Source organism: Ambystoma mexicanum, chromosome 7q (assembly GCF_040938575.1).
Source record: "Ambystoma mexicanum isolate Mex_15411 chromosome 7q, UKY_AmexF1_1, whole genome shotgun sequence".
In the NCBI taxonomy this organism is placed as follows: Eukaryota; Metazoa; Chordata; class Amphibia; order Caudata; family Ambystomatidae; genus Ambystoma; species Ambystoma mexicanum.
In genome coordinates, this window is record NC_090941.1 from 114,712,489 (window position 1) to 114,737,394 (window position 24,906).

At 45.7% G+C, this 24,906-nt stretch overlaps 1 protein-coding gene across 3 annotated transcripts in view; it reads left to right on the forward strand.

Moving 5' to 3' along the window:
- MID1 (midline 1) overlaps nt 1-24,906 on the forward strand; it is a 484,850-nt gene that overhangs the window by 118,755 nt on the left and 341,189 nt on the right. Inside the window, exon 1 of one of the 3 annotated variants that reach the window (XM_069640366.1) lies at nt 8,867-9,552. The exons of the other annotated variants lie outside the window; for them this stretch is intronic. The gene's annotated coding sequence lies outside the window, so the exon portion shown is untranslated. Of the gene's footprint in view, nt 1-8,866; nt 9,553-24,906 lie in introns of those variants that run through there. 3 annotated transcript variants of the gene reach the window in all.

Genomic DNA, 24,906 nt, shown 5'->3' on the forward strand with positions numbered 1-24,906 from the left:
TAGATGGATGTATCAGTGGATGGGTGGGTGGGTGTTTGGGTTAATCGATGAGTGGGTGGACGAGAGAGTGGATGGATGGGTGAGCGGATGCATGGGGTGGGTGCTGGGCCTCAATGTACAGGTAGATGGCCCTGTGGGTGGATGGATGGATGGATGGATGGATGGAATATATCCGCTTTTTGAAGTGACATGTCTCAAGTCGACTTCCCTCACGTGTTACCCAGCTCCTTCCATACACCCTTAGAAAAAGTGATCTTCACTCTGTATGTATAACTATTCTAGGTTGTCAAACTTTCCAACTTGCTACATGCAGAAGAGCTTGGCCACTGTTTAACATCTCACAGACAGCCCTTGATTTTTTGTATACCTGCATCAAATCCCCAATATTCACACTAAGTTACGGCTCACTATCGGGCCTCCATCTGGAATTTATGTACATCTCTATATACTACACTGTGAACCTGGTGGACTGATTCTTGCCCACTTGCTTTGTACACTGGACACTATATTTGATCTGTCTTCTACCTGCCGTTGTCATGTAGCAACACTTCCTGACACTTTGGCGTTTCTCATCACCTCGTGACTTTCTTTTCGGCTGTCGTATATTACACTTAATGGAGACAGGGGCCGGGCCAGATGGTCTTTAGGGTGACTTACACGTCCCCACCTAAGTTATCATTTATTATGTTATCCCTTGCGCAATTCACTTATTGGCTAGATGTTGACTGGCCCTTTAATACATGCGCCTTTAGTACATGCGCCTTTAACTTTTTTTCCCCCTCAACGTTATTATCATTAGTGTCGTTTTGGTAATGCTGACACTTGACTTCATCTACAGGGCTATTTTACCACTTCTATACCAGGGTGATACCATACCCCGTACGCCTGCAGAGGCTCCATCTTAACATGGCCGCCGTTTTTTCCACTCCAGGATCCTTCCTGATTGCACTGTCAGTAACGATGGACACGCGTCCTGTGTTTCTTAGCAACAGACCTTGTAGCGTCTCCATTATATGCCGTGCTGGCTTCGCACGCGTCAAAACTTACTACATCACCGTAGACCTGTCGGCGCATCACACGCGTACTTCTTTGTACTCGGTTCCAACCTAGGTAAGCGATTTTCTTTAATTTATTTGCCTTTAATAACATGCTTGTGCATTGGTTCCAAGTGGTTTCCACCTCGTTCCACTGATAATGAGGCGGGTGTTTCTCTGCTCCTTTTTGCAGCGGGATCCCTGACCGCGGCTTGCAGAACGCTCGGTTTCTGGTCACAGGCACATGCATTTTTGCCAGCGCTCTAAGGTATTTATCCTCCGGTTGTTCTTTTATATCCATAAATATCCCGAAGGATGTAACTTACACACTGATTTTATATTTATTTTTATTTGTAGAGCAGACGGATTTATATGATTTTGACACACGGAGGTCCGTTGACATCATTACCCGTTTCCTACTTAGAGAGCCACGGCAATCGGCTGTAAGATGTGTGGCCCTGCCTAGGGTACTTTTGGCCTTCTCCCTCGCTCTCTCTTTTGTATTGCCGTGCTACCAATTCCCTGAGAGACTTTGTGTCTACGTGCAAACTGCCATAGTAATTATAGTTGTCCCTGTTACCTTTCTAGGTGACATCTCCACCATGCGGAGCCCCAGTCTCCTGAGGACCAATTGTCCTGAAAGGTGACCATCCGTGTTGACTACCTCTCCACCGTGCCTGCTCTACTGCTATGTCTAGGTGGGTTCTACCTCCTTCCTTCCACCGCTCTCTTTTTTATAATGGTTATTCTAAAGGGTGGTTGTTCTGGGTTGTTCTAAATCTTTGAGCAATCTAAAAGCTATTTATTATGCTTTTTTTGTAGTAACGCCTAAGGAGTACTGCGTGTATCCTTTGACTCCTTTCTGCTGAGTTGTCCCCCCCCACTAGAACATACTCGAGGTAATTTTGCTGTCTTGTTGTACTGGTTCACAAACCACATTCGGGTTCTTTCTGGAGACTAACACAGCATCTGTAGCTGACCCCGTCCTACTTTTTTTATCTCATGTCAGGTCGTCTGGCGAGCGGCCTACGCCTTTTGATTGAATATAGGAAATCTATATGTACCTCTATCCTGAAGAAAGTTCTGTACATCTGACATATGAACTGAAACATGTCGAGACTGTATGACTCAGTATAATTCCAGAGCTATTGGAATTGAAATTTGTGTTTACCTACTGCAAATTGTACACAGTGATTTACTACTGATTTTTGTACTTACATTTGCAATTTCTCTTTCCATTAAGAGGTTTCTGTTTCCTATGACATATGGTGTGAATAATCACAAAATTGTTTGATCTATGAATAAATATCATTTCACACTATTGTTGATTTAATACTTGTTTTAAAACGTATTTGTTTTTTATTACAAATTTGTTTTGAAGTGACTGTTCTGTTATTGTGCACCAAGTCACTCTTTTCACTGGACCGGTCTACTCATGTTCTATCTCTCTTTATTTAATGTCTAAAGTTGTTCCTTCTCGGCTTAAAGACCATGAACACAATCGGTTCAGAAAAGTGGGATTTCAGATATTTTTCAGGAGTGGAGGTGTGTTTTTAGTTTGAGCTATTAGGTGGTACCTAAGCACCACCTACAAGCTAAAACTATTGCTTTGGAGTACAGGAAGGATGGAGAGGACATGTGTGGATGGACACACACCTTTTGGGTGTTGTTTGGCTATTTACCAACTCATTGACTTCTCATCACGATGCTAACTCCTATGGCCATTCCCACCCACTAGCTGCCTCTCCCCGCGCCAAATCACATCCTCAAGTGAACTCTTTGAGCTCGTTCTATGAAGAGATGACATCAAACTTTAGCATGTCATAGATATTGCTACAGTCTGCTGGGAGTTAATGGTTTAATTACAGCTGTAAATGGTTTCTGGTATAATAAAAATGTCTTAACCAGATGTACCGTCAGCCACTTGATGTATATCTCTTCCATGCACTGAAGTCCTTTAAAAGCAAGATCTGGCAAAGCAAACAGTTTTAGCTTGGGGTATTAGATATGCATTTGCCAACTACAGCCATCATATGCTCAGATAATCCTTCTATTTTCCAGCTGTTGCAATTTTATGGCCAGGTAGCACCATTATGCCAGTGCCTAGCAAATGCCTATCTCATGACTACACAAAAGGCCAAACCGTTGGCTTTGCCAAGGCTTGTTTCATAATACAGATGGCTCCAGGGAGTTAATGATATGGCATTCATAACACTCCTATACACAAGTGTTTCAAGGCGCAACAAGGCAAGGGAGGGGGAAACAGAGGGAAGACGGAGACCACGATCTTACTAGGCCAGGTCACACAGAGATCGCGCAAGTACAAGGGACGGGGAAAAGTGGGAAGGAGAATAAGGAGGGGGCAGTGCAATACATAGGATAACAATAAAATAAATACATATAAAAACCAATAAATACAATAATAAGAAGTGCAGCCTAGTGGTGGCAAGTGCAGAAGTGCAGGCATCAGGTGTCAGGTGCTTGGAAGGGGGCTGCAGGGATACAGAAACAGCCCCCCCCCCCCGAGTGCAGAGGATTGACAGGGAGGCAGTGCCGGTGTTCAGCTGGTGGGGAGGGGAGCTGGGCCGAAGGACAGAGGGTAGCCAGGTAACCAATGCAATTTCAGTTTCAGCCAGGAGAGAGGAGAAGAGGAAGCAGAAGCAAAGAGGAAGGTCTTGAGGTGCTTCCGGAACCAGAGTGGTTCTCCTCAAGTTTCAGAGAGGCAGGGAGGCTGTTCCAGAAGGAGGCCCCAGCCAAAGAAAGAGATCTACCACCAACTCGTTGCTTGGAAAAGCGACTGTCCCTGAGAGAGTTGGAGGCGGATGAGCGAAGGGCTCGAGAAGGAAGATATTTAGGCAGAGAGAGTTGAAGGTATTGAGGCCCCAGGCCCCAGAAGGCCTTGTGGACAATGCAGTGTTTTTTTACTTAATCCTCGCAGCCACTGGGAGCCAGTTCAGAGATTTCAGTCCTGGAGAGATAAGATCCCTGGGCTTGAGGCCAAGGACAAGTTTCGCAGTCCTGTTTTGGATGAGTTGCAGAGGGCGGAGAGTCGAGGCAGGCAGATTTAGAAAGAGGTTGTTGCAGTAGTCCAACCTAGAGAGAACCAGAGCTCTGGAGACGGTGAGCTTCTGGGGGAAGGAGCGGAAAGGAAGAATACCTCTGAGGAGGTGCAGCTGGTAGTGTGACTTCTTAGAGACGTCAGAGATGTGAGGAGGGAAGGAGAGTGTGGAGTCGGAGATGACCGTAAGGTTTTTAGCCTCTCAGGTGGGAGCAGCAAGAGGGCCAAGAGAGGCCGGCCAGCGAGTGACAGGAAAGGAGGGAGCAGGTGTGCTGATGAGGAGAATCTCAGTATTACTGCCATTAAGGTAAAGATCATTGGCAGCACACCACTCCCTGATAGCGGACAGACAGTCAGAGATGAGAGAGGGAGAAGAGGTGGCTGAAGGGATCCTGAAAATGAGCTGAGTGTCATCTGCATAGCACTGAAAGTTGGGGCAGAGAACGGCAATTCAGTGGGCAAGAAGTGCCAGTTATTGGTTAAACAGAGAGGAAGGACCCAAGTTGGACCTGGGAGGGTCGATCAGAGAGGAAAGAAGTCAGCCAAGCCAGGACCTGATCGGTGATACCCAGGTTATCACAGATGGTTGAGCAGGGTGACATGTTTGACCATGTCAAAGGCAGAAGAGAGATCAATTAAGATGAGGACACAGGGGGTGTTGGAATCAAGGTTGGAGAGCAGGTCTTCACGGATGTTCAGGAAAGCAGTTTCCGTGCTTCTGGCATCTCAGAAGCCAGACTGATGGTCATGGAGACTACCAACAGTTTCAGTGTGAATAGTAAGCTGGGAGATGGCCAGCTTTTCCAGGAGTTTACCCAGGAAAGGAGTGATGCAGATTGGGCGATAGTTAGCCAGGCAGGACGGGTCGGCAGAGAGTTTCTTAAGGAGAGGGTGCACGAGGGAGTGCTTCAGGGGGGAAGGGAAGATTCCAGTGGCGAATGAGTGGTTGCAGAAGTCAGCCAGAGCAGGAGCCAGGATGTCATCGTGGTACTTGATGGTTTTGGAGGAACAGGGGTGATCCTGTTTTGACAAGAGTTTCATAGATCGGACTTGTCTAGAAACTTTGTCTGGGGAGAACAGGGGAAAGGCAGAGAAGGAGGGAGGAGAGGTGGTTGAAGAAAGGCCAGAGGAAGAGCTGGGTGTAGAGGGGTTTCGGGGAGAGGAAGAGAGAAGACAGAATGTCCTAAGTTTTAGAGATGAAATAAGAAGCCAGAGCCGTGCAGATGGCCTGGGAGGGGACAGGAGACGTAGAGACTGCTACAGGATTGGCCAGTTCCTTGCAGATTTTAAAGAATTCAGCCGAGTTGCTTGATGCCGCAGAGATGCGGAGTTGGATGTGAGCTCTCTTCTTGGTGTGGACAGAGAGCCAGTATTGCCTCTGGAGCAGGCGGCAGGCCAGTTTGTCAGAGGATGTACCGGAAGCACGCCACTTCCTCTCAGCCTCAGTTGATGCCTTTGTTGCTGACTTGGACTATTAAAGTTCACCAACTGCCTTTTAACCTTCACGCTTATTTACTTTGACCTAATGGATTAGTTTAAATTGCATAGTTGAACATAACATACGCCTGGTCTTTCAGGCATCTATTTTTACTAAATTTGTGGCTGTCCGTGCTTCATGCAGTGATGAGGGTTGAGATGGCAGCAATTGTACTCCGTGCCTTTACCCAGGGGAAGTGAGCTTGAATACCCTGTTGGGTGGAAATGATGATTTTGATGGAGTTTAACCTATAAAGAAGCGTCACATTATTGCTGGTTCTCATTATCACTCAGAGCGGTTGGAATGACAACGACGCTGCAGTTAGTCTGAGCTTTCCTTTGGTGTGTGTTCGGTTAGTTCAGAGAGTCACTACAAACAAAGGGCTTGTTTAGCAGCAGTTGTAGTTCCAACAAGAGTACCAGCCCTTATAAGAATAAAGGCAAGCGGGGCTCGGTTCTGCCTGCAGCAAGTGGCTGACTCAAGTTTGAGTCGAGTTTCAAGCCACTGACATCCAAAAAATAGGCCAAGCCCTGCCTGCTCAACCTGCAAATAAATCCACTTGCTAAGGGAAGGTGGCATCTTTCTGGCTTCCTTCCTGGCCCACTGCCCTCTAGTTAGAGCATCATAGCCCTCACAGAGCGAAGCACGCACGCAAAGGGGTGGAAAATGCATGTTAAGAACTCCTCATTCTTGTCACCTGCACATCTCAGTGGGAAGCTGCTTACACACACAAGCGACAGTTTGTAATCAGGGAATGGTCCTCTTGTCTGACTATGTGTGAATTTTGCTTGACAAGATCTGGGTGGGCTCAGTTGTACATTAAACCCCATCCTCATATCCCCTAGTTCCAGTTAACTATGAAATGTTTGCTTTCTACCCAGCCAATTATGCTGTGTTGAAAAACGACCCTCACTTTTGAAACTGCCTAGTTTATGTCCATGTCTGCTAGTGTGACATGTACACAAAGGTGTTGATTTTTTGTGGAACTTCGCATTTGCTTCACACTATGCATAATTCCATCTCCATTCCTGTGTCAAACATTGACTACAACAAGCAATCCCGTCGCCCAAGTTATCTTTTTTGTGTGTGCCTTTATATCTTGAAAATACAATTACAAAAATCAGTAGAGATTGTTTCGACTAACATTGCTTTGCTTTCTGATACTTATAGTGCTTCTTTCAGGATGGGGAAAACAAATCTACAATTCTAATCTTTTCCATCAACATTAAGATGTATATATTTGTTAGGTTTGTTTTTGATGTGATTTGTGTACTTTTTAAGTCATAGCTATGCAGCAGTGTATTACTTTAAATCTGTAAAGCCAAAAATTACCACATACTTGTATCAGCTGGAGCCGAGAAGATAATACTGTCATCGGACTAAAGTGCATGCTGGGCTTAAATATTAGCTTTGCCCTTTACGTGCATGATCGTGAGCAAGTAATTTTTATCTCAATATGTAGTACCTGCTAAATATTTAGAGACCAGATATGTGTGTCGAGTTGTGGGAGAAGGGGAGGCAGAACATCGGATATGCAACATAATGTGTTTTTTAAACAGCACACATCCCCTCAGCAGTTGTCTTAAAAGTACCATGCCTTGTCCTCATATAGAATAATTGTGACTCTGCCGACAATGTCATCCAGAACATGGTGTGTGGGCTGAAAAAGAAAGGGGGCCTTGGGTGATGTGGTCCTTTAGTTTAACTGAGTGCTGCTAATGTGTGTTATTTAGGGGTGCTCCAATTCACCCCCCACTGCTTCACAGTCCTTGTTGGCTTTGCACAAAGCAGAATGAGATTGCAAATATGACGTACCAAGACTTGGCATAATATGACATGACATATATCTGCCTGTGGAAACCACCATTAGTCCAAAAAGTTGAGGCTATGTCTAAATATACAAGTAGACAAAACAAAAAATAAGCCTAACTTAAGGACATCCAAAAAAATGTCCTTAGGAAACAAATTGAAATTGGGAAGGAAGAGGTCATATAAAACATTACACAAATGTTTTGATTGTGCCTATTTGCACACCGATGTAGACCCCTCCCTACCCCCCCCCCCCCCACCCCGCACCATGAGGTGAGGCTCTACCGGACGGTGCGCTCTCAATCTACCCCTATGATGTGACTATTTGCTTGGTCCAGCACACTGTGGACGGTGCTATTGCACTTGTACTGTAACTAGCGCCCAGATGCCTCAGGGCTGTGTGCGCTGCTATCAATGTAAAAAAGAATTACAAAAAATAAAAAAATTATAAAGACACCACCAAAGGCTGTGGCTTGGCTGGCTTGTTGCTTCTATAGCACTTTATGTCAAAGTGATGCCCCCTCACAGCACAGATGAGCTGAGAATGACGCTAGCAGCCAACAATGTAAGCATAAATGAATTGAAATCACTGAAAAAAGGCTTCTCAGCCCCATATGACCTAGTAGGAAGTAGTGGGAGACTCCTAAGACACTTCCGGTTAGGATGGCTTTCAGTATAAAGGTGTCCTGCTGAGGCTGCAGTCCTGAGGCAGCTGCCTGGGGATTCATTGCCCCCCCCCCCCAGCAAACCTATGAGGCTGGTATGGGTTGTGCCAGGCATGGTTTTTGAGTTAAGAGAGTTGGGCAGGCAGGACGCCAGGGATAGGCCGGTGTTGTGGGGGTTTTCAGGCAGGAGGGAGTCTTGTGGGAGGTGGGGAGGTAAGCCACCAGGTATAGGTATGGGGGGGGAGGGAGGCAGGGCACTAGGTGTGGGTCTTGAGTTGTGGAGTCAGGAGGACCGGTATCCCCCGCTCCCCCCCCCCCCCCCAATGTAGGCCATGTTTGGATATTATAGCCATGCAGGACCTCTGGACCAGCTCTCCTCACCAAGTCTCTGACTCCCCCTACCTTTTAGTTAAGGGCTAAAACAGGCGAATAGATACGACGTTTCCTGCTAACAGAGCTCTGGTTCATGTGTTGCAGAGCTGATTAGACTTTTCATCCTAATAAATTTGGCCAAATAAGAACAACGGCTGTTGGGTAACAATGCTAACACAAACATATTTTGCAGAGTGCCTAGAGCGTCCAGTGGGAGTAGTGAACACTGTGTAAGCGTTTAGGTACTGTCATGTGTCACTGAAAGGCACCGATCATACAGAACGTGTTGCTTAGTAGCATGTTGGTCAAAACTCAAGAACTCCTCCGGTGGCTTTATTACGCTATGACTTGCCACCATTTCAGATTTACCATTTTGTTGCCAGCGCTGCACCCGCCCACTCTTGGCTTCATAAATGAAATGTGGACGAGGTAAACATTGACGGGAAACATCGTTAACGCGTGCGGGCGAATAGTTAACGTTTTCAGAGGCAGCGGGCTGACAGTTGCCGCGTTGTATGGTCCGCACGGCCTGCGCTGTGTGAGCAGGAGGGGTTACTCGGTGACTCGCAGCCGCGCCTGACCGCACACTGGTCCGTCCCCTGCGAGCGGCAGCCGGGCGCTCAGGCATCCCGAGCAGGGGGCCCGCCGCTCACCCCTTCCCCGGGAAGAAGCGAGGACGACGGGGCTGCTTCGCGGGCATGTCGCTCCGTTTCCTGTCACAGAATTATGAACCGCGCTGATCCCTGCCAAACTCTGGATTACATGCTTGCTGGGCCGAGCGCAGCCCAGGGACCCCGTGAGTGTGGCAGCTGCTGCGAGACTCTGGTGTTGCCCCCTTCTTGGGGACCGCGCTCGGCGGCTGGGGTCGCCGGGGTGTCTGCTGCTGAACCCTGATTCGGGTCCTGGCGGAGGGGCCTGAGGCGGAGCTGGCCTTCCTGCAATTGTGCGCTCGCTTTTCCTGTTGTTGCTCCGGTGGCTTGTGTCGCACAGCCCCAAACCCTGAGCTGCGGCAGGTTTGCAGGGCTCGGCGACGCTGTGGCCACCTGGATCCGCGGGCTGCGGGTGTCTTCCTTGGGGTCAACGTCACTCTCGTCTTCAGCAATGTGTCTGCGCAAGAAGCCGGCGAGGGCTCCACCGGTGAGTAACGCGTGTCATGCCAGCAAGAAACTTGAGCCAGAGGCTAAACTCGGGTTTACTGGCACTCTGTCAGCCTTCCCTACAAGTAGACCGCAGGTGAACTTGTATGTGTCTCGAACTTGTTGCTGCTATATATAAGTGGGATGTTAATGTCTACCATCAGTGTATGCAAAATGACTTCCTTTTTGAAGCCGTCAGAAGCATTCGTAATTTAAACATATAATGCGTAGAGGGAGACGAGTAATCAAAAATAACAGCCACGTAGGTCTTTCCCATATATAGGCTTACAATATCCTAATGACTCCCAAAGTTAGTTTCTTTCTTTCTTTCTTTCTTTCTTTCTTTCTTTCTTTCTTTCTTTCTTTCTTTCTTTCTTTCTTTCTTTCTTTCTTTCTTGTTTTGCTTTCTTCCTCCACCTACCTCTTTCTTTATTTCTTTCTCGCTCTATTTCTCTTCATCGCATTCTTTCTCTACTTGACCTCTTTCTATTTTCTCTCCACCTCAAAGGTTCTCCCTCTTTTTCCCGTTCTTTCTTTAGTTTTTCTTTCTCCCTCTTTCTCTCACTCTTTCTCCACACACTTCAGCTCTACCATATCACCGATGTCCATTGTCCTATTTTCCCCACATACTCGGTCAAGTCCTTTCCCCCCTCAGGTCCAGTTCCTTCTTTGACAGTTTATCCACTCTTTCTCTTTTGTCGCGCGCCAGCTATAGTTGGCATCGCTATTTGAGGAATGCTGAAACATTTGCATAAAGTAATGGAATACGATGTGTAAGGCAATGCAGAACAGATCATGCAAACCTACTTTTTATTAATTGTGTTTTGCCGCATTCAGCTCTGCAGTGTTGCATTGTATCGTTATTTTGGATTTCACGGTGGTTTGTTCACATCAGAACTGCTTTTTAAGATGGCTTTTGCACCGAGTCTAAATGGCGATGTCAGGCAAATAAATGATTATCATATTGTTGGCGCTAATTCCCGCGAGTTGTGGTGTGTGCTTTCGATGGCCGCACTGAGCATCTGCTTTCTAGGATACCATTTCGCACGGCTGTCCCCTTCCTAGGTCTAACCGCTGGGACCCCTAGGTCTTTCAGGAGTGCTGTCATGCGACTACCAGCAGGGCAGGGCGCTAAGCATCTATACCATTCCCAGGACCAAAACGAGTGGTGTGGTCAGTTTGCAATTGATGCAGTGTTCTTGCTGGAATGTTTTAAAGCTTCAACTTTAGCAAGCAGTGCTGTTCATCTACCTCCATTGCAAATGTATGTTCTCTTTTTAGATGCTCCCTCCCTTTGAGCTGGGCACCTCTCCTCATTTCATTTGGCTTTCCCTTTTCCCCATAATGTCACTCTTCATATCACTCCAGTTTGGTCTCGCCTCTCCCAAGGAGTTTTTCATTGCAGATAGTCTCTTCTCCCCATTCCATTTGTGTTCTCTTTGTACTCCATTTGGGCCCACTTTCCCCCAAAACCTGGAATTCAAACTCCCAAACACTACACTCATAGAATGTGGGCTCTCTTTTCCTCACTCCTTTTGTGCTGAGGTTGACACTAACCTGGAATTCAAACTCCAACAAAACACTACACTATACTCGGTTCATTAGAAATCCTTCCTCCTCAAACAATCTTCTCATAAATACATTTGTGCTCATGTTTCCCAAAAACCTTGATTTTAAAGTGCAAAATACTACACACTACACTCCTTTAATTTGGACTCTCTTCTCCTGACTCAATTTTTCCTTTCTTCCTAAAATTGTCCCCTTTCCCTTCACTCAGTCTGGGTTCTTTTCCTTATCCATTGGGGCTCTCATTTGCCAAACAGTCTCTTTTCCTCTCTGCATTCATAGCACTCGCCTCATAGATGCATTAGGGCACTGCTAAGTAGCGTCATAGTCCAGGACTAAGAGTTGATAGTGGCCTACCTGGTGCTTTCAGTAGCCACCCAATTGGCTCAGAAGAGTAAAGGCCCAGATCGCGAGAAGGCCTGCTCTGCCCTGTGATTTGCTAGTGACATCCCCTGCTTTCTCCACATTATCATAAAAAGACTTTAAGGTAGATTTGCAGTTCAGCACTGGTCTTGAACCTGTCTTCATCTTTTACTGAAAGCCTTGGCTGCCCGGGTCTCTAGTCTTGCCCAGAAGAGGTCCACTTTGTCTATTGTGTCTATTCTAATACAGATAATACGTGTGGGTCCACATTGAAGTACAGTTTTTGTGAGTTATGCTTCCAGAAGAGGATCTGGGATACTCTGCAAGGACCAGACACCTAATTCCAAGCTATTAGGCACTATTACTGGAGCCAAAGAGGCATTGTGTTCTGTCTTACATTACCAAACAGGCTTCAATAGGATCAGCCAACCCAACTAAAGCCATGACTCTGGAGTTTGGAGTCCTGGATTTGGCAAATACAGGTTATTGTATTCCCCAGTCTTTGAATGATGGAAGGCCAAGTCGTGTTCACATCATGGCTGCGCTTTGTTGATTCTGCCCCACTAGGCACACGACAGTAGGTTACTGAAGTGTGGTGAAGCCCCATAGACGAGGAAAACTAGCTCATGCCTGGCCCATGGGTGTGGAAAGCCTGCCCTGACCAATTCAGTGGTGGCAACTTCTGTGACCTAGCAGATGCAAGTGAACAGCCCTCATTCAGGTTGCTCTTCTACAATCCGCCATTACCCGCTCTGCTTCTTCGCGCCCAACCCCGCTCTTCCCACATTGTCTTCTTCCTTACCCTCATTCATCTCTCTCTTGTACACTTATATCTCTGCCTTGCCGGCTAAAGCACATCCTATCACTGCCCCCTTGATCCTCTTCCAAAAAGCCCTCCCTAAATTCCTCTCTTCCTTCCAACTACAGTTCTATTTCTCACCTTTCCTAATTGTCCAAGCTTTTAGAATGTGCGGTCTATTCTCAAGTCTCATCCTTTATTAACTCAAATGATTTGTTTCACCGCTTGCAACCTGGATTTTGCCCCTGCCATTCTACTGAAACTGCTCTTCAGCCAGTGTGTAATTCCCTACTCTCTGCATGCTACACACTCTTCTCTCTTAATACTTCTTTTTTTTTATCAACAGCATTTGATACTGTTGATCACCTGCTTGCTTCTCTGTCTTCTCTCAGTTTCTCTGGTTCTGTTCTTAAAAGGTTTAAATCTTACATGTCTGATCACACGTACTCAGTTTCCTGGGCTGGCCGTACCTCCTGGACATGCCCCTTCCCTGTGGTGTCCCTCAGGATTCTGTCCTCAGTCCTCTCCTCTTTTCCCTCTCCACTTGTCCTCTTGATTTGACGATTTCTTCCTTCAGTGTCTGAAATCACTTCTATGCAGAGGATACTCAAGTCTTTCTATCAGTCTCCTCTCTCTCACCTGTGCTTCACACAAACATGTCTTCTTGCTTGTTGGCCATCCAATCTTGGATGGCTGACCATTTCTTAGTCCTTAACACTTCTAAAACCGAAGTAACTGAAGTTCTCTTCTTCCCTGCTCTCACAATTCCTACCCCACTACCACCTGCCTTAATCTCTTCCCCCCAACCGTAACTATTTCATCTATTGCTTGAAATCTTGAGTTTTTACCTTCTTTCTTCTCTTTTGTGCTCATCATATCTCTTCTATTTCCCGCTCATGTTGTGCACATCTTTATAATATTCACAAAACTCGCCTCTGTTTTTCTTATCACGCTATTAAAGTGCTTGAATCTTCACTAATATTTTCACATCCCTTTTACTGCTCTTCCATACCCGTAGGTTTTGTGCTTTCACGCTTAAGCCCTCATAAATCTATATATCATTCTTCTATTTGCTTACTTTTCTCTTTGTCTCCCTGTGATTCGATTACACCTGCCTTTTCTTCTCTGCACTAGCTCCCCTTCCATTCTCGCCTTAAATTTTACTTTCTCTGTTTAGTCTTCACAATCTCTCTCCACCCTATCTTTCTTTGCGTGTGTCTTTCTACTTCCCGGCTCGTTCTCTCTGCTCCAATTCACCTTTTCTTAACACGGTCCCTGCCCACCCTGTGCACAATCACATATTCACGCTTTTACTTTGTTGTCCCCACTGCACTGGGACACACTTCCGTTCCACATTCGTTCTCTTTCATAACCTTCTCATATAAAATCTGCTTTCAACGTAATTAGTTTTGGTTCTTTTCTCCACTGTTAATACATGATGTACCATATTTTAACTGTAAGGTGCTTTGGTGTAAACGTGATATAACTATAAAATACATTTTAAAAAAATACAAAATTCATCCCCTATTGGCCACATGCTAACACACATATATAGTGGTCACCTGTAGAGGTGTAATAACTGTATGTTCGGGACTTAGCTAATGGTTAAACTACTTCACCCTGCCCAACCCAGTCCCTTTCATTGGGGCCTGATGAAGGGAAAGGGTGACCACAATCAGTAATTCTCACGCCTCATGTCAGTTTCTCAAGTGCTACAATACCCTGCATGGCCGCAATCGAGCCCATCACTCTCCAGAACATAGAAGCTCTCGGGGTTCATCAGTAAACCATGCTGGGGTGCATGCAGGCAACCCCCTTCGGAGTTCACACACATAGACAAACCATTCAATCCGTCGCCATGAACCCAAATGGCTGCACTGGAAAGGTGGCTTTCTGCTAGAGAAAGCTCAGTGGCGGCACAGGAAAGGGGCAAGGAGGGGAGAGGGGGCTCTTTAAAAGCTCTGAACCTGTGGGCCAGCTGGACTCTGGGCAGGCTCTTTACCTGCGAGAAGTACCACAAGATCCTCTCACACAGATCGGTGTAAAGAGCGGTATTACCCAAATTGTTAGTTTACAATTGTTCGAATGAACAATTGACCGAATTGAAAGGGTCACAATTGACCTTTTCACAATTGACTGAATATATATATATATGTATATATATATATATAATATGGGTGTTGGGGGGGTTTGGCGTTGGGTGGGGGGTTTCCCCCCACATATATGGTACAATTGACCTTCACAATTCGGTCAATTGTGAAAAGGTCAATTGTCATTCGAACAGTTGTAAAACGAACTATTCATATACAACTGTAAAGAGCAGCTCAGGGGAGTGCCAGAGTGCAACCTGAGAGTGAACATCATTTCCAGGTATAAAATTGAACTCCACACAGCATCTGCAGGTAACATTGTGGGTAACTGTGTTCCTACATGAACGTTTAGCTTGATCCCTGCCCTCTTAGGATGGAGCAATCACCGTCCATCCCCCGGTTGCGACATTTGCTCAGCAGAAAATCAGGAAATGGGAGTTCCCTCCACTCCATTTACTCCCGGAGCGCCTGTCTCCTAGCGCTAGCAAGTGGCAGTTTATTTAAGCGGGGCGCAGAGAGAAAGAGTGACTCATACTTATCGATGAATTCTTCATTGTGGTGCTTATTTGCCTTGATAAGAGCAGAGCGCGTGTTGAGTGTTGGAGCACGCTCCGTAGACATTCTGTAAATAGAGCCAGGGAGCATGACCAGAGCTCTAGTCAAAATGACTCCTTTTAGGGCCTTTATGAAAGGCCTACGAACAGTTCCAGATGGAAATGCAGCAATTCCAGTTTCTAAGAAGATTTCATCGGTATTCTTCTACAAATGTAAATCTGCTGCTCTTGTTTGTGAACATAGTTTGCTAAACTGAACCCCTCGGTAGGGCCTGGCAGAGAGCTCGTCTTGTGGGTGTAAGATGCTGCTGTGCAACATGGGTTCAAAGCCCTTGTAGGGTGACCAGATTTAAAAAGTGAAAAACCGGGACAGGGCAACTAACATACAGTTGGTAACCCTAGGTCTCCTGGGGGCAACCAGACGTGGTCTCCCTCTCACTGTGCTTAGAGAGGCATCAGCTTCACCTCACTGATGATCCCCAACAAGGGTGAAACACGTGTATGGGGTTGCTGGTGGTACTCTCGTTCAGATTGGAATTGCCATTGTATTTCGGTGCTGGACTGCCCCTGGGCAGGACAAAGACTGATATGCAAATGGATATTTCCCATCTGTGAAAGGCACAGTGAGTAAAAGCAGTGGCTGCGAACTCTCAAGTGGTTAATAACCACTGAACAGGTTATCATGTCTGTTCTTGCGAGAGAGGGGCGCCCGCTACCTTTGTAAAACTAATTTTTAAGGAACCTGGGTTTGGTAACCCTAGGTCTCCTGGGGGCAACCAGACGTGGTCTCCCTCTCACTGTGCTTAGAGAGGCATCAGCTTCACCTCACTGATGATCCCCAACAAGGGTGAAACACGTGTATGGGGTTGCTGGTGGTACTCTCGTTCAGATTGGAATTGCCATTGTATTTCGGTGCTGGACTGCCCCTGGGCAGGACAAAGACTGATATGCAAATGGATATTTCCCATCTGTGAAAGGCACAGTGAGTAAAAGCAGTGGCTGCGAACTCTCAAGTGGTTAATAACCACTGAACAGGTTATCATGTCTGTTCTTGCGAGAGAGGGGCGCCCGCTACCTTTGTAAAACTAACATACAAGTAGGACTTACTCTTGAAAGTGGCTGTCCAGGCACTATGCTTCAGTAGCGTTTGGAGAAGGGGGTTTAAGTGGTACTGTTCAAAGAAACATGTATAATTTATTTATTACAATTAATGCAGCATTTTTTCTGTGCGAGATTGTGCATTCCTACATGCCAGCTATGAAGACCTACTACCAAAAACCGGGACCACTGCAGTTTCCAATGGGAACATAATCTTGAGAAAGTGGAATAGAGCACCAAATACCGGGACAGTCCCGGCAAAACCGGGATATCTGGTCACCCTACCTTGTTGGGGCACCTCAGCCTTTTATTTCCTGAGATTGGTACGTTGACTTACACATGTGGGTAGTAATGGTAACAGTGATAATTACAGCACTTACAATCTGGATTACAGCGATTTGAATCTGGAAAAATCCTTTGTGAACCGCTAAAGAAATGAGCTAATTATTATATCTGATTCAGACTCTGTATTATGCTGTATTATGGATTTCCAAACATGTAGGAATAACATTTTTGAAAAATAACCCCTGGTGTGTATAACCGTGAACACTTTGTAGTTTAACAATGTCCTCAAAATGCATTGTGTAGATTAAGCTGGGAATGTTGTCCAAACATTGTGTGAAACATTGACCCTGAAGACAGAGGTTTACAATAATATAATTCATGTTTAGGTCACACCGGTTGATAACCAGGAGCAAAGACAGATGCCGGGTGTGGTGGACCACAACTAGGGTACACTCTGCTTCGAGGAGGGGCAGCCTCCAACCCACCCGCTGAATTGTATTTTTGTATAATTTCTCATTGGTGAATGCTAAGGTTCTGATATCAGTATACTTGCAGGACTCCATCCTACACTTAAAATAAATAGGACCATGGGAGAACTAGGACTAGAGGGAGAACAATAGGCTCCCTTTATCAGTTTTCAAAAAAACTGATATGAAGGATAAATTGAAAGCTTGAGAATTTCAAAAGTGTTGACTACTAGCCTAAAAGAAATACCACACTTCTAGAAATGAAATAAACACAATCGATGAGGCTGGACATCAAACAATTGTATTGTATTGAACTTGTCATTTGTATAGTGCCAATTTTACCATTATTATAGTCTTAATGCGCGGTTAGTGGGAACGCCCTCGGAGGACCGAAGTCCAGTGTATTGGAGGTCATGGAGCATGACTAGGGTTTTTTGTCAGAAAAAGATTTAGCAGTGCCGGCCAGGCTCTGGTAGAGGAGGAACCTATGCGGTCAGGCATGTGGATGGGTGCTGAGAGGAGTAGGAGTGACGTCAGTGCTAGAGACTAAAAGCATATATTATCTGTGCAAAGAGATCCCCTGCTCTGAGACCAATTGTTATATTGGGTTTAGCTGCAATAACACCAGCATAGGACACTTTGACCTGCTTCCTATACCTCCATGTGTGCTTTATCCCACGTGTCTGGCTTGTAGTCGTGCTCGCCTCTAAGGGCCCGATTCTGAGACCCATGTGCATTGAGGAAAAAAGAAATGTTGTGCTCGAAAGACACTTTCCTTATTAGCTCCATATTGTGAGCCTATATTTACTTAGATATAGGATATGGAGCAAATATTGAAAGTTATGTATCATCACAGAATGACACTTTCCTGATTTTACATGGAGCTTAGAATTGGGCCATGAGTCTCCCTTAATTAGTTACAAATTAATTACTATTACATGATGCATAATCCTTGCTTGAAGCATGTTTATTGCCAAACATTTAATGACACCAGATCAAGTGATTTCTGAACTACTCAATTTATAAACTCAACAACTTACAAACATGTTTCGATGTTCTGGTCTCTTCAGGGTAAAATGCGTCTAATTGCAGGTTAGTGAACAACTCCTTCAGTTCAGTTAATATATGTTAATGTTAATGTTAAAGGATATTTGTACCGCGCACTATCACCACCGTGGTGGTCCCCTGGCGCTCTGGCGGCTCTGAAAAAAAGGGGTGCGGGTGGGGAGAGTTAGAGGAACGGGCTGGAGAAGTGCAAGAGAGCAGTGATGTGCTGTTGGCGGCCTCAGCCGGGAATTATGTTGGCTGGGCTTGGGGTGTTATACCGTTGGAAGACATTGTGTTCTGTTGAGAGGGTCCATGTGTGCTTTGTTTTGTTGTTGTAAAGTGGTGAAGTTTGTGCGGATTGTTGTTTTGTGGGTTTGTGGTTCTGTTTGGTTAGAGTTTGAGAGGTGTATGCAGAGGGTGAAGTTGGTAGTGGGTTGGTTAATTGGCATTGCTGGAAGGCAGTTTCTTCCTAACAGCATATTACAAAACATTACCATAATATGAAAGGTGCTTGTTGCAGAATTTATTGGGAAAAGACTGCACAGTGAATACAAGAACGTACACAAGTGGATAGGCTCAGTTATTTAAATTTAGTTATTGCTGGTGTCTTCTCTTTTAAAGAAGATTTTAGAGTATAGATAGATGGTGGCAGTATATATGGAAAATCAAATGTATAAACAGTTAATCGGGGGGCTACAAGGGCATAGGGCTTTGTACTTCGAACATGTATTATACTGACTAAAACTTTTACACCACTTCTCATATCGTTGGCGATGGTCTCAATTGCAAATAAAACGCCCCTTTGGCATTCCATTGTTTGAGAGAGGTCCATCAAAGGTCCTGCACTCTTTGGGGCTGTGCCCAGGGTCAGACAGGAACAAAATAATATATAGGGTTCGAGAAAAGTAGGCCACAATTAAATTTGTGATTTAAGTTCTTTCGGGATAAAATGTGGGTTTACTTACCTGACTCAGAATTGAGATTCTTCAAAAGTCCCCTGTAAGTGGGCCCAGTGGCAGGCCTGCCCACCAACACTTCCACAGTACAAGTCGGGGAAGGCCGCTTTTTACTTCTAGTAAACACTGTGCAGGTGTGAGGGGGGGCATTCAGGGTACAGTTCCAAGGAGGATAACGAAGAGCGGTTACAGGGGACCATCCAGGTGGAAGTGGCGTGGGGTGTGGCAGACAAGTTGAAGTGAAACTGTGGTAACAGAACGGAGGTGGCCACGGGAAGGCTTAGAGGTTGAATGAGGGGGGTCAGCTAGGGGAGAGAGGGGTGGCAGCTGGAGGTGCGATGAATGTGTCTATGGGAAGTAAAACTTGGGGACAGGGATTGGCAGGTGGAGGCGGGTTCAGGGCCCGCAGCGGAAGAGGAGGGATATTGGGCCAGAGCCATCGACTATCACACAAGGGCAGGAGAAAGCGTCAGAGGAAGGCAAAGAGCCAAATCAGGTATTGCAATTCAGGTGCAAAGGCAGAAAGTGGAGGCAATTGATGGGTGGGATTCTGTGGGTGGGCTTCAGCGGGGTGACCAGTCAGTGAGCGGGCATCAAGGGAGGGACATGGATCCAATGTAGTAGTTTACAACCAGGTGCACATTTTGGGGGAAATGTGTGGCACATGGTGCAATTAAAAGTGCACTTATCAAGCAGCATTTTACAATCTCTGAAGATGGATGCAAAGCATACTGCTCAGAAAATAGACCCACATTTGAGCATTAATCTGAACCACAGTTCCCTGTTGGGATGCGCCTTATTGACCTACGTGCAAGCCCAAGCTATGCCATCTCCCTGAACTGGGCTCTATCGCATTGGCATGTCCCTTGGCACTGTAAAATAAAACCGGTAAAAGAAGTGTACACATGGCTACCACAAACAGTGCACACAAAAGAAATTCAAAGGCGCCGCCGTCCATTGTCCTTGCACTTCGATATAAGCCCGAAACAAAGATGTGCATTTACTGTATATGTGAAACCAATAACATTTTGCACAACTGAGGCTAGACTGTGTTCTCTGAACGCAGGTGAACTTCTGCTCATTAATGATTCAGTGGAATGCCAGAACCTGACCCCAGTAATCCACCATTGAGCTCTGCAGTCACCCCTGTGTCCATCATCTCCTGGAAGCCGCTGCTTAGCATATGCTGGCCACTAAATAAATGATGCTTACTAACAGTTTCAAGGCACTAATCATTTATTTAACTCCGTTTATGCTGTCAATATAGCACACGTAAGTGCCTAGTTACACCTGGGGGGACTTTCAGGCACCTTCCACATTCATTTCTGCCCTGCAAATGTAGGAATAGAGCACCTCTGAAAAAGTCACACTAACATGTCCTGGGGTAAAAGACATAAGCACGTATAGGAAGGATTGTAAAATAGATTTTTCTCTTGAGTTGCAAGTGTCTGCTGTCTAGGTCTTGCCACTGTGCTTGGCAAGATCTATTACATGGGCCATCTCTGAGGCCTGGGTGGCATTCCACAGCTCGGCTGGTTGTGCTCTGGTTGTGCTGCGACATCTGTTTTCATGGCTGTTAGATGTTTAGGCCAGTCCTTATGCCAAATAATTAGGCCAGTCTTCCTGCTTCAGATGTGATGTATCTCAAACCAAAAGAAAGTGCAGAATCAGAAATGTACCAGTTAACATGAACAAACATGGATCTTGTGTGAGCGTAAAAAATATATTTGAGATATTCCAGCTTATGTAGGGATCCTAAACCCAGGAATGACTGGTTTCTTGCAGCCCCCCCCCCCCCCTTCCACCATTGGAGACTTCAGTATGATCGTTTTACACCTTTACAGTCAATCAAGTACACTTTGAACTGAGCTCTTTCGACCCTTTGAAGCAGTGTTAAGGTTTCTACAGTGTGCAATGATCTTCCAGTGGCAGCAGCCTGTCAGCTGATGTGATGCTGAATTCCACGCTAAATACAGTTTATGGCCTAGTCCCAGAGCATGCTTTCATTTGAGGATGACCAGTCGAATATCAAAGTGTAGGTCGGAGGTTGGAACGTGCAACTGTTGACTTCAGGGGGCATGCAGATGGGGGAGATAAAGACCTGGGCCACTTGGATGTGTGAGTATAAGGTGCCCCGGGGAGTTATTTCCTGAAAATCAGTCCCACAGTAAACATTTTCTGAGACATGGTTTTGTGATTCACATGAGAACTTGCTATATACTTGATTCACACCCAGGGAAGGGCCATTAGCCAATCAGGTGGCTAGAACAGTGGGCAAGAATATACATTCTCCACCCACTGTTCAGCCATCCGAGGCCCTTCCCCGGGAGTTTTTTATTTTTTATTTTTATGTGAGGTGGCAACAGGGAGCCCCCCTACCCTGCCCCCGCAACTCCCCCAATTCCCTCCCCCTCCTCCCACCGAAAAACCAACCAAAACCCTTCCCCCACCCCTCCTCACTTACCTGCAAGACCGGAACTCTGAGCTCTGGTCCCGCACTCCTTCCGATCCCAGGTGCTGTAGAAATTGATTAATCCCCATAGCAGCAGACATCTTTTTCATTTTGTTCCCCTCTGCAGAAAAGTAGGGCAAGGTGAAATGCAAGCCAATTGGAATGCGGGCTTATTTTTGCTGTTATAGCCCGTGTTCTACCCTTCCTGATTAGCTGCTGAACAATCGGGGCCAGCTGAAGATGTCATGGCTTCTGGGTTTCCATATCAACTTGATGTTTGTTTGCCCCCCTCCCCCTTGCCTGGAGCAGAGAAAAACAACCGTAGGTGCCAATTATAATGTATACATTATAATGAGCGCAAAGAAAAACAGCCAGGGGGTTAATATCCGCAGATTATCATGAGACCACTAGCAAGCAGGAAGCTGCAACACTCATCGTTCACTGAAAAGCTTCTTTGTTAGCAAGAGCATAGAGTTGGAAACCCCTAGTTTAAAGGAAATGAGGTGATAAGAACACTTCCTAAACGGCAGAGGTCCGAGGGAGTTGAGAGTCTGAAGGGCTCCAGCAAATGCCACTTGGAATTCCCGCACTGCAAAGCACACAGTCCCGAACTAAAGGACTACATTGCTGTGTCATAAGATCACGGACTGCCAACATGGGGGCAGTTACTGCAGGCATCCTTGAGACTCGGGGCCCCTTTCAACTGACAAAGTTGAAATGCCCTGACACCGTCGCTCCGAAAAATCTACGGTTGCTAAGTGTAAAAAAAACGCTGAGTTGGTTTATCTTCAAAAAATAAAGCAACACAAGTGCAAAATCTTTTTTTCGAAAAACAGGATTCTTGGATTTTCTAGCCTTTTTAATTCTTTGGATCATCGTTCCGTTCCCATATCCCTTTTCATTCCTGCACATCCAAGCAGTTCTCCAAGTAATGCATGAGCACGTTCTGCTGCAGTTATAAACATATCTGCACCCTGAGCTCGGCAGCTTGGAGGTGTAGGTGGCCTCGTGCTCTGCGTGCGTTGGCTGACTGAAATTGCTATTCCATCGAGAGGAAGCCAGTGTCGTGTTTGGATTTGTAAAAGTCAACACTTTGAAGGAGGCACCTTCGACAGGACTGGCTTATCAGGGTGGCAGTATAAACACACACACAACCTTGCCATGGGAATCATTTCTCCACTCTTTTCGGGGCAGGATAAGGCACGCCTGAATGTCTCTTTTCATTTAAGTTGCATGTCTACAGTACATTTACATAGTCTACACATGTGTTTGGAATGTACATCAGGTGCGCTTTGGCGCAGTTGACTTCTCAAGAAGTGGTGTCATGGAGTCCTTGACCCTGATATCACAGCAGCTGGATATAAAACAAAATTAAGTATACGTATCTTTGGCATTTTACAAAGGCATCAAAAAGTCTTTTAGCAGAGTTGCAAGAGTGGGGATGTGGGTCAGAATTGCAACCACTAGGGCACACCAGATGTTTTGCACCGAGACTTCCTGCCCTCTCTCTGTTGACTATGCCTGTATCCAGGGTCGGATTGGGACAAGAAATAGGCCCGGTCACCCAAAAAAAGTGGCCCACCCCTCGCCTCATTAAAGTGGCCCACTCCTCGCATCACGACCCTTGACCTCCAATGACATCACCGGAAGTGATGTCATTTGACCCCACCCCAAAGTGACATTCTGGGAAATGATGAAACGCAACCTTTCACCCTTAGAAAAACCAGGAAGTGGCATCAAATAGCATTGTGCCTAAGTACACTACGAAAAATATGGTCACAATTTCACTGTGATATACATTTCATACAAGAATGGATCACCATATGTATCATTAATATCTGTGTGTATAGATCCATATTGTCAAATTACTGTGAATACAAGCAGACATCCAGCGCCAAATGATATGTTATTGTATAGCACTTCGCTTAAACTCTTTTTTTATAGAACATATATACATACAATATCACCCAACCTGTGTTGGTACTCATTTATCGACCTAAGAAGGATCAAAGGCTTTTTGAAAAAGAAAAAAAAAACGTGGAAAAAAATATTTTTTGTTCTATTTTTTTCCACAAACCGGCCCAGGCATGGCCAGAAACCGGCCCCCACTTCCCAGGGACAATTTCGGCCCGCCCACGGGCCGAAAGGCAGAGGGGCCAATCCAACCCTGCTTGTATCCATGAAAGGTAAAGGGAGGAGCTGGAATGATCTGGAGCAAAGCAAATGTGAAACGCTGCGCCATTATTAAATCTCAGTGATGGCTGAAGATGTGTCGGGTCTCATGAGGGTCCCTTTCAAAATGTTTGGGGGCCGTTTGCCCACAGTTGGAAAAACACAGTCTGAGGTGCTTAGATTTATAATGGAGAGATAAAGGAATGTAAGCAGGAGGGGAGTAGCTGCAGATTATCACTGGATCGGTTTATTGGCCTCTGAAATGGAGCCAGCAGGTAGTTGGAATATTAAATGTACGCTGCAAATCTATTAGTTCTTTTTGTCAACAAGGCGTTAATGTAGTTTAAGCCAGAGTAAAAAGGCAACAAAGTAATGAGAATTCTGCTAGATACTGCAAGGACAGATGGAGGTGACGACCTGAGGGCACCAGCAAAGGCAGCTTGTAATGTGTATTTTGAAATGCACATGTAATGCACTGATTTAAAAGGAAATGTACTTTGTGATAAGGCTGTGAAAAGAAGGGCAGCATCTGGAGGGCCCTCCTGACGCTCAAGAACCAGTTTAACTTGAAAGGCACTGGCACAGTCCCTGCTCCTGCACGATGCTCAGTACTATCACATCACTCTGCTCACAGGACATGCCCGGCACCTTCTCTACGGGCCCGAACGCCCAACATGCCTTCCAGCATGAAACATCTCATACAACCCAAATATTGTACTTCTAGTTTTAAGATTCCATATTACTTTAACCAGGCTTGGACTGGCCTATAGGGCAATAGGCCCATGGCCGAACCAAAAACACAAGATGCTGGTGTGGACCCTTTTTTTGTTTTTTTTCTTTTTTTTTTTTTGGTCAAAGTGGGACACATTTTTGGCCAATGTGGGCCAGTTTGATTCACTATGTAGTAGTAGTTTTGACCAGTGTTGCTGAATAAATATTCTTTAAAATGCACAATTTGCATCTCATTTTATCAAAAAAACGCTCCTTGGGTTCTATTCAAACAGTGTCACAAAAGGAATGACTAGCCATTTGCAACGATGGGCCACTTTCATTGGTGCCCGAGACCATTTTATGGCCCATTCCAACCCTGACTTTAACCTCTCTCCATAGAAGGACTAAACAGATGCCCGTGCAAACCTAAACTCGACCCATTCTGGTCATGCAGTAAACACCTCAACAGACTCTTTCAGTGCATTAACTCATACTCTTCTATCAATCACACTTCTGGTGCGGTAATAACATTTCTTTGAGTAGCAAATCAAGGCCTCTACGTGCTAAAAAAAACAAACAAAAGCCAGTCTAACCATTCCCGTCCCCCACAAAGGCCTTAAAGTACTTCACTAAAAGACTTAAGTCCAGGGTTTAAGTGGGTCAGGGCTAGCCGGGGCAGAACCCCAGCAGTCTACAAAAAGGATACGCAAGCTGAGGCCCTACTGGGGCTACCCCCCCACTATCCCCATATACGCGGACCCCCCAGCAGGTATCCCATTTAGACAAAGAGCCGCA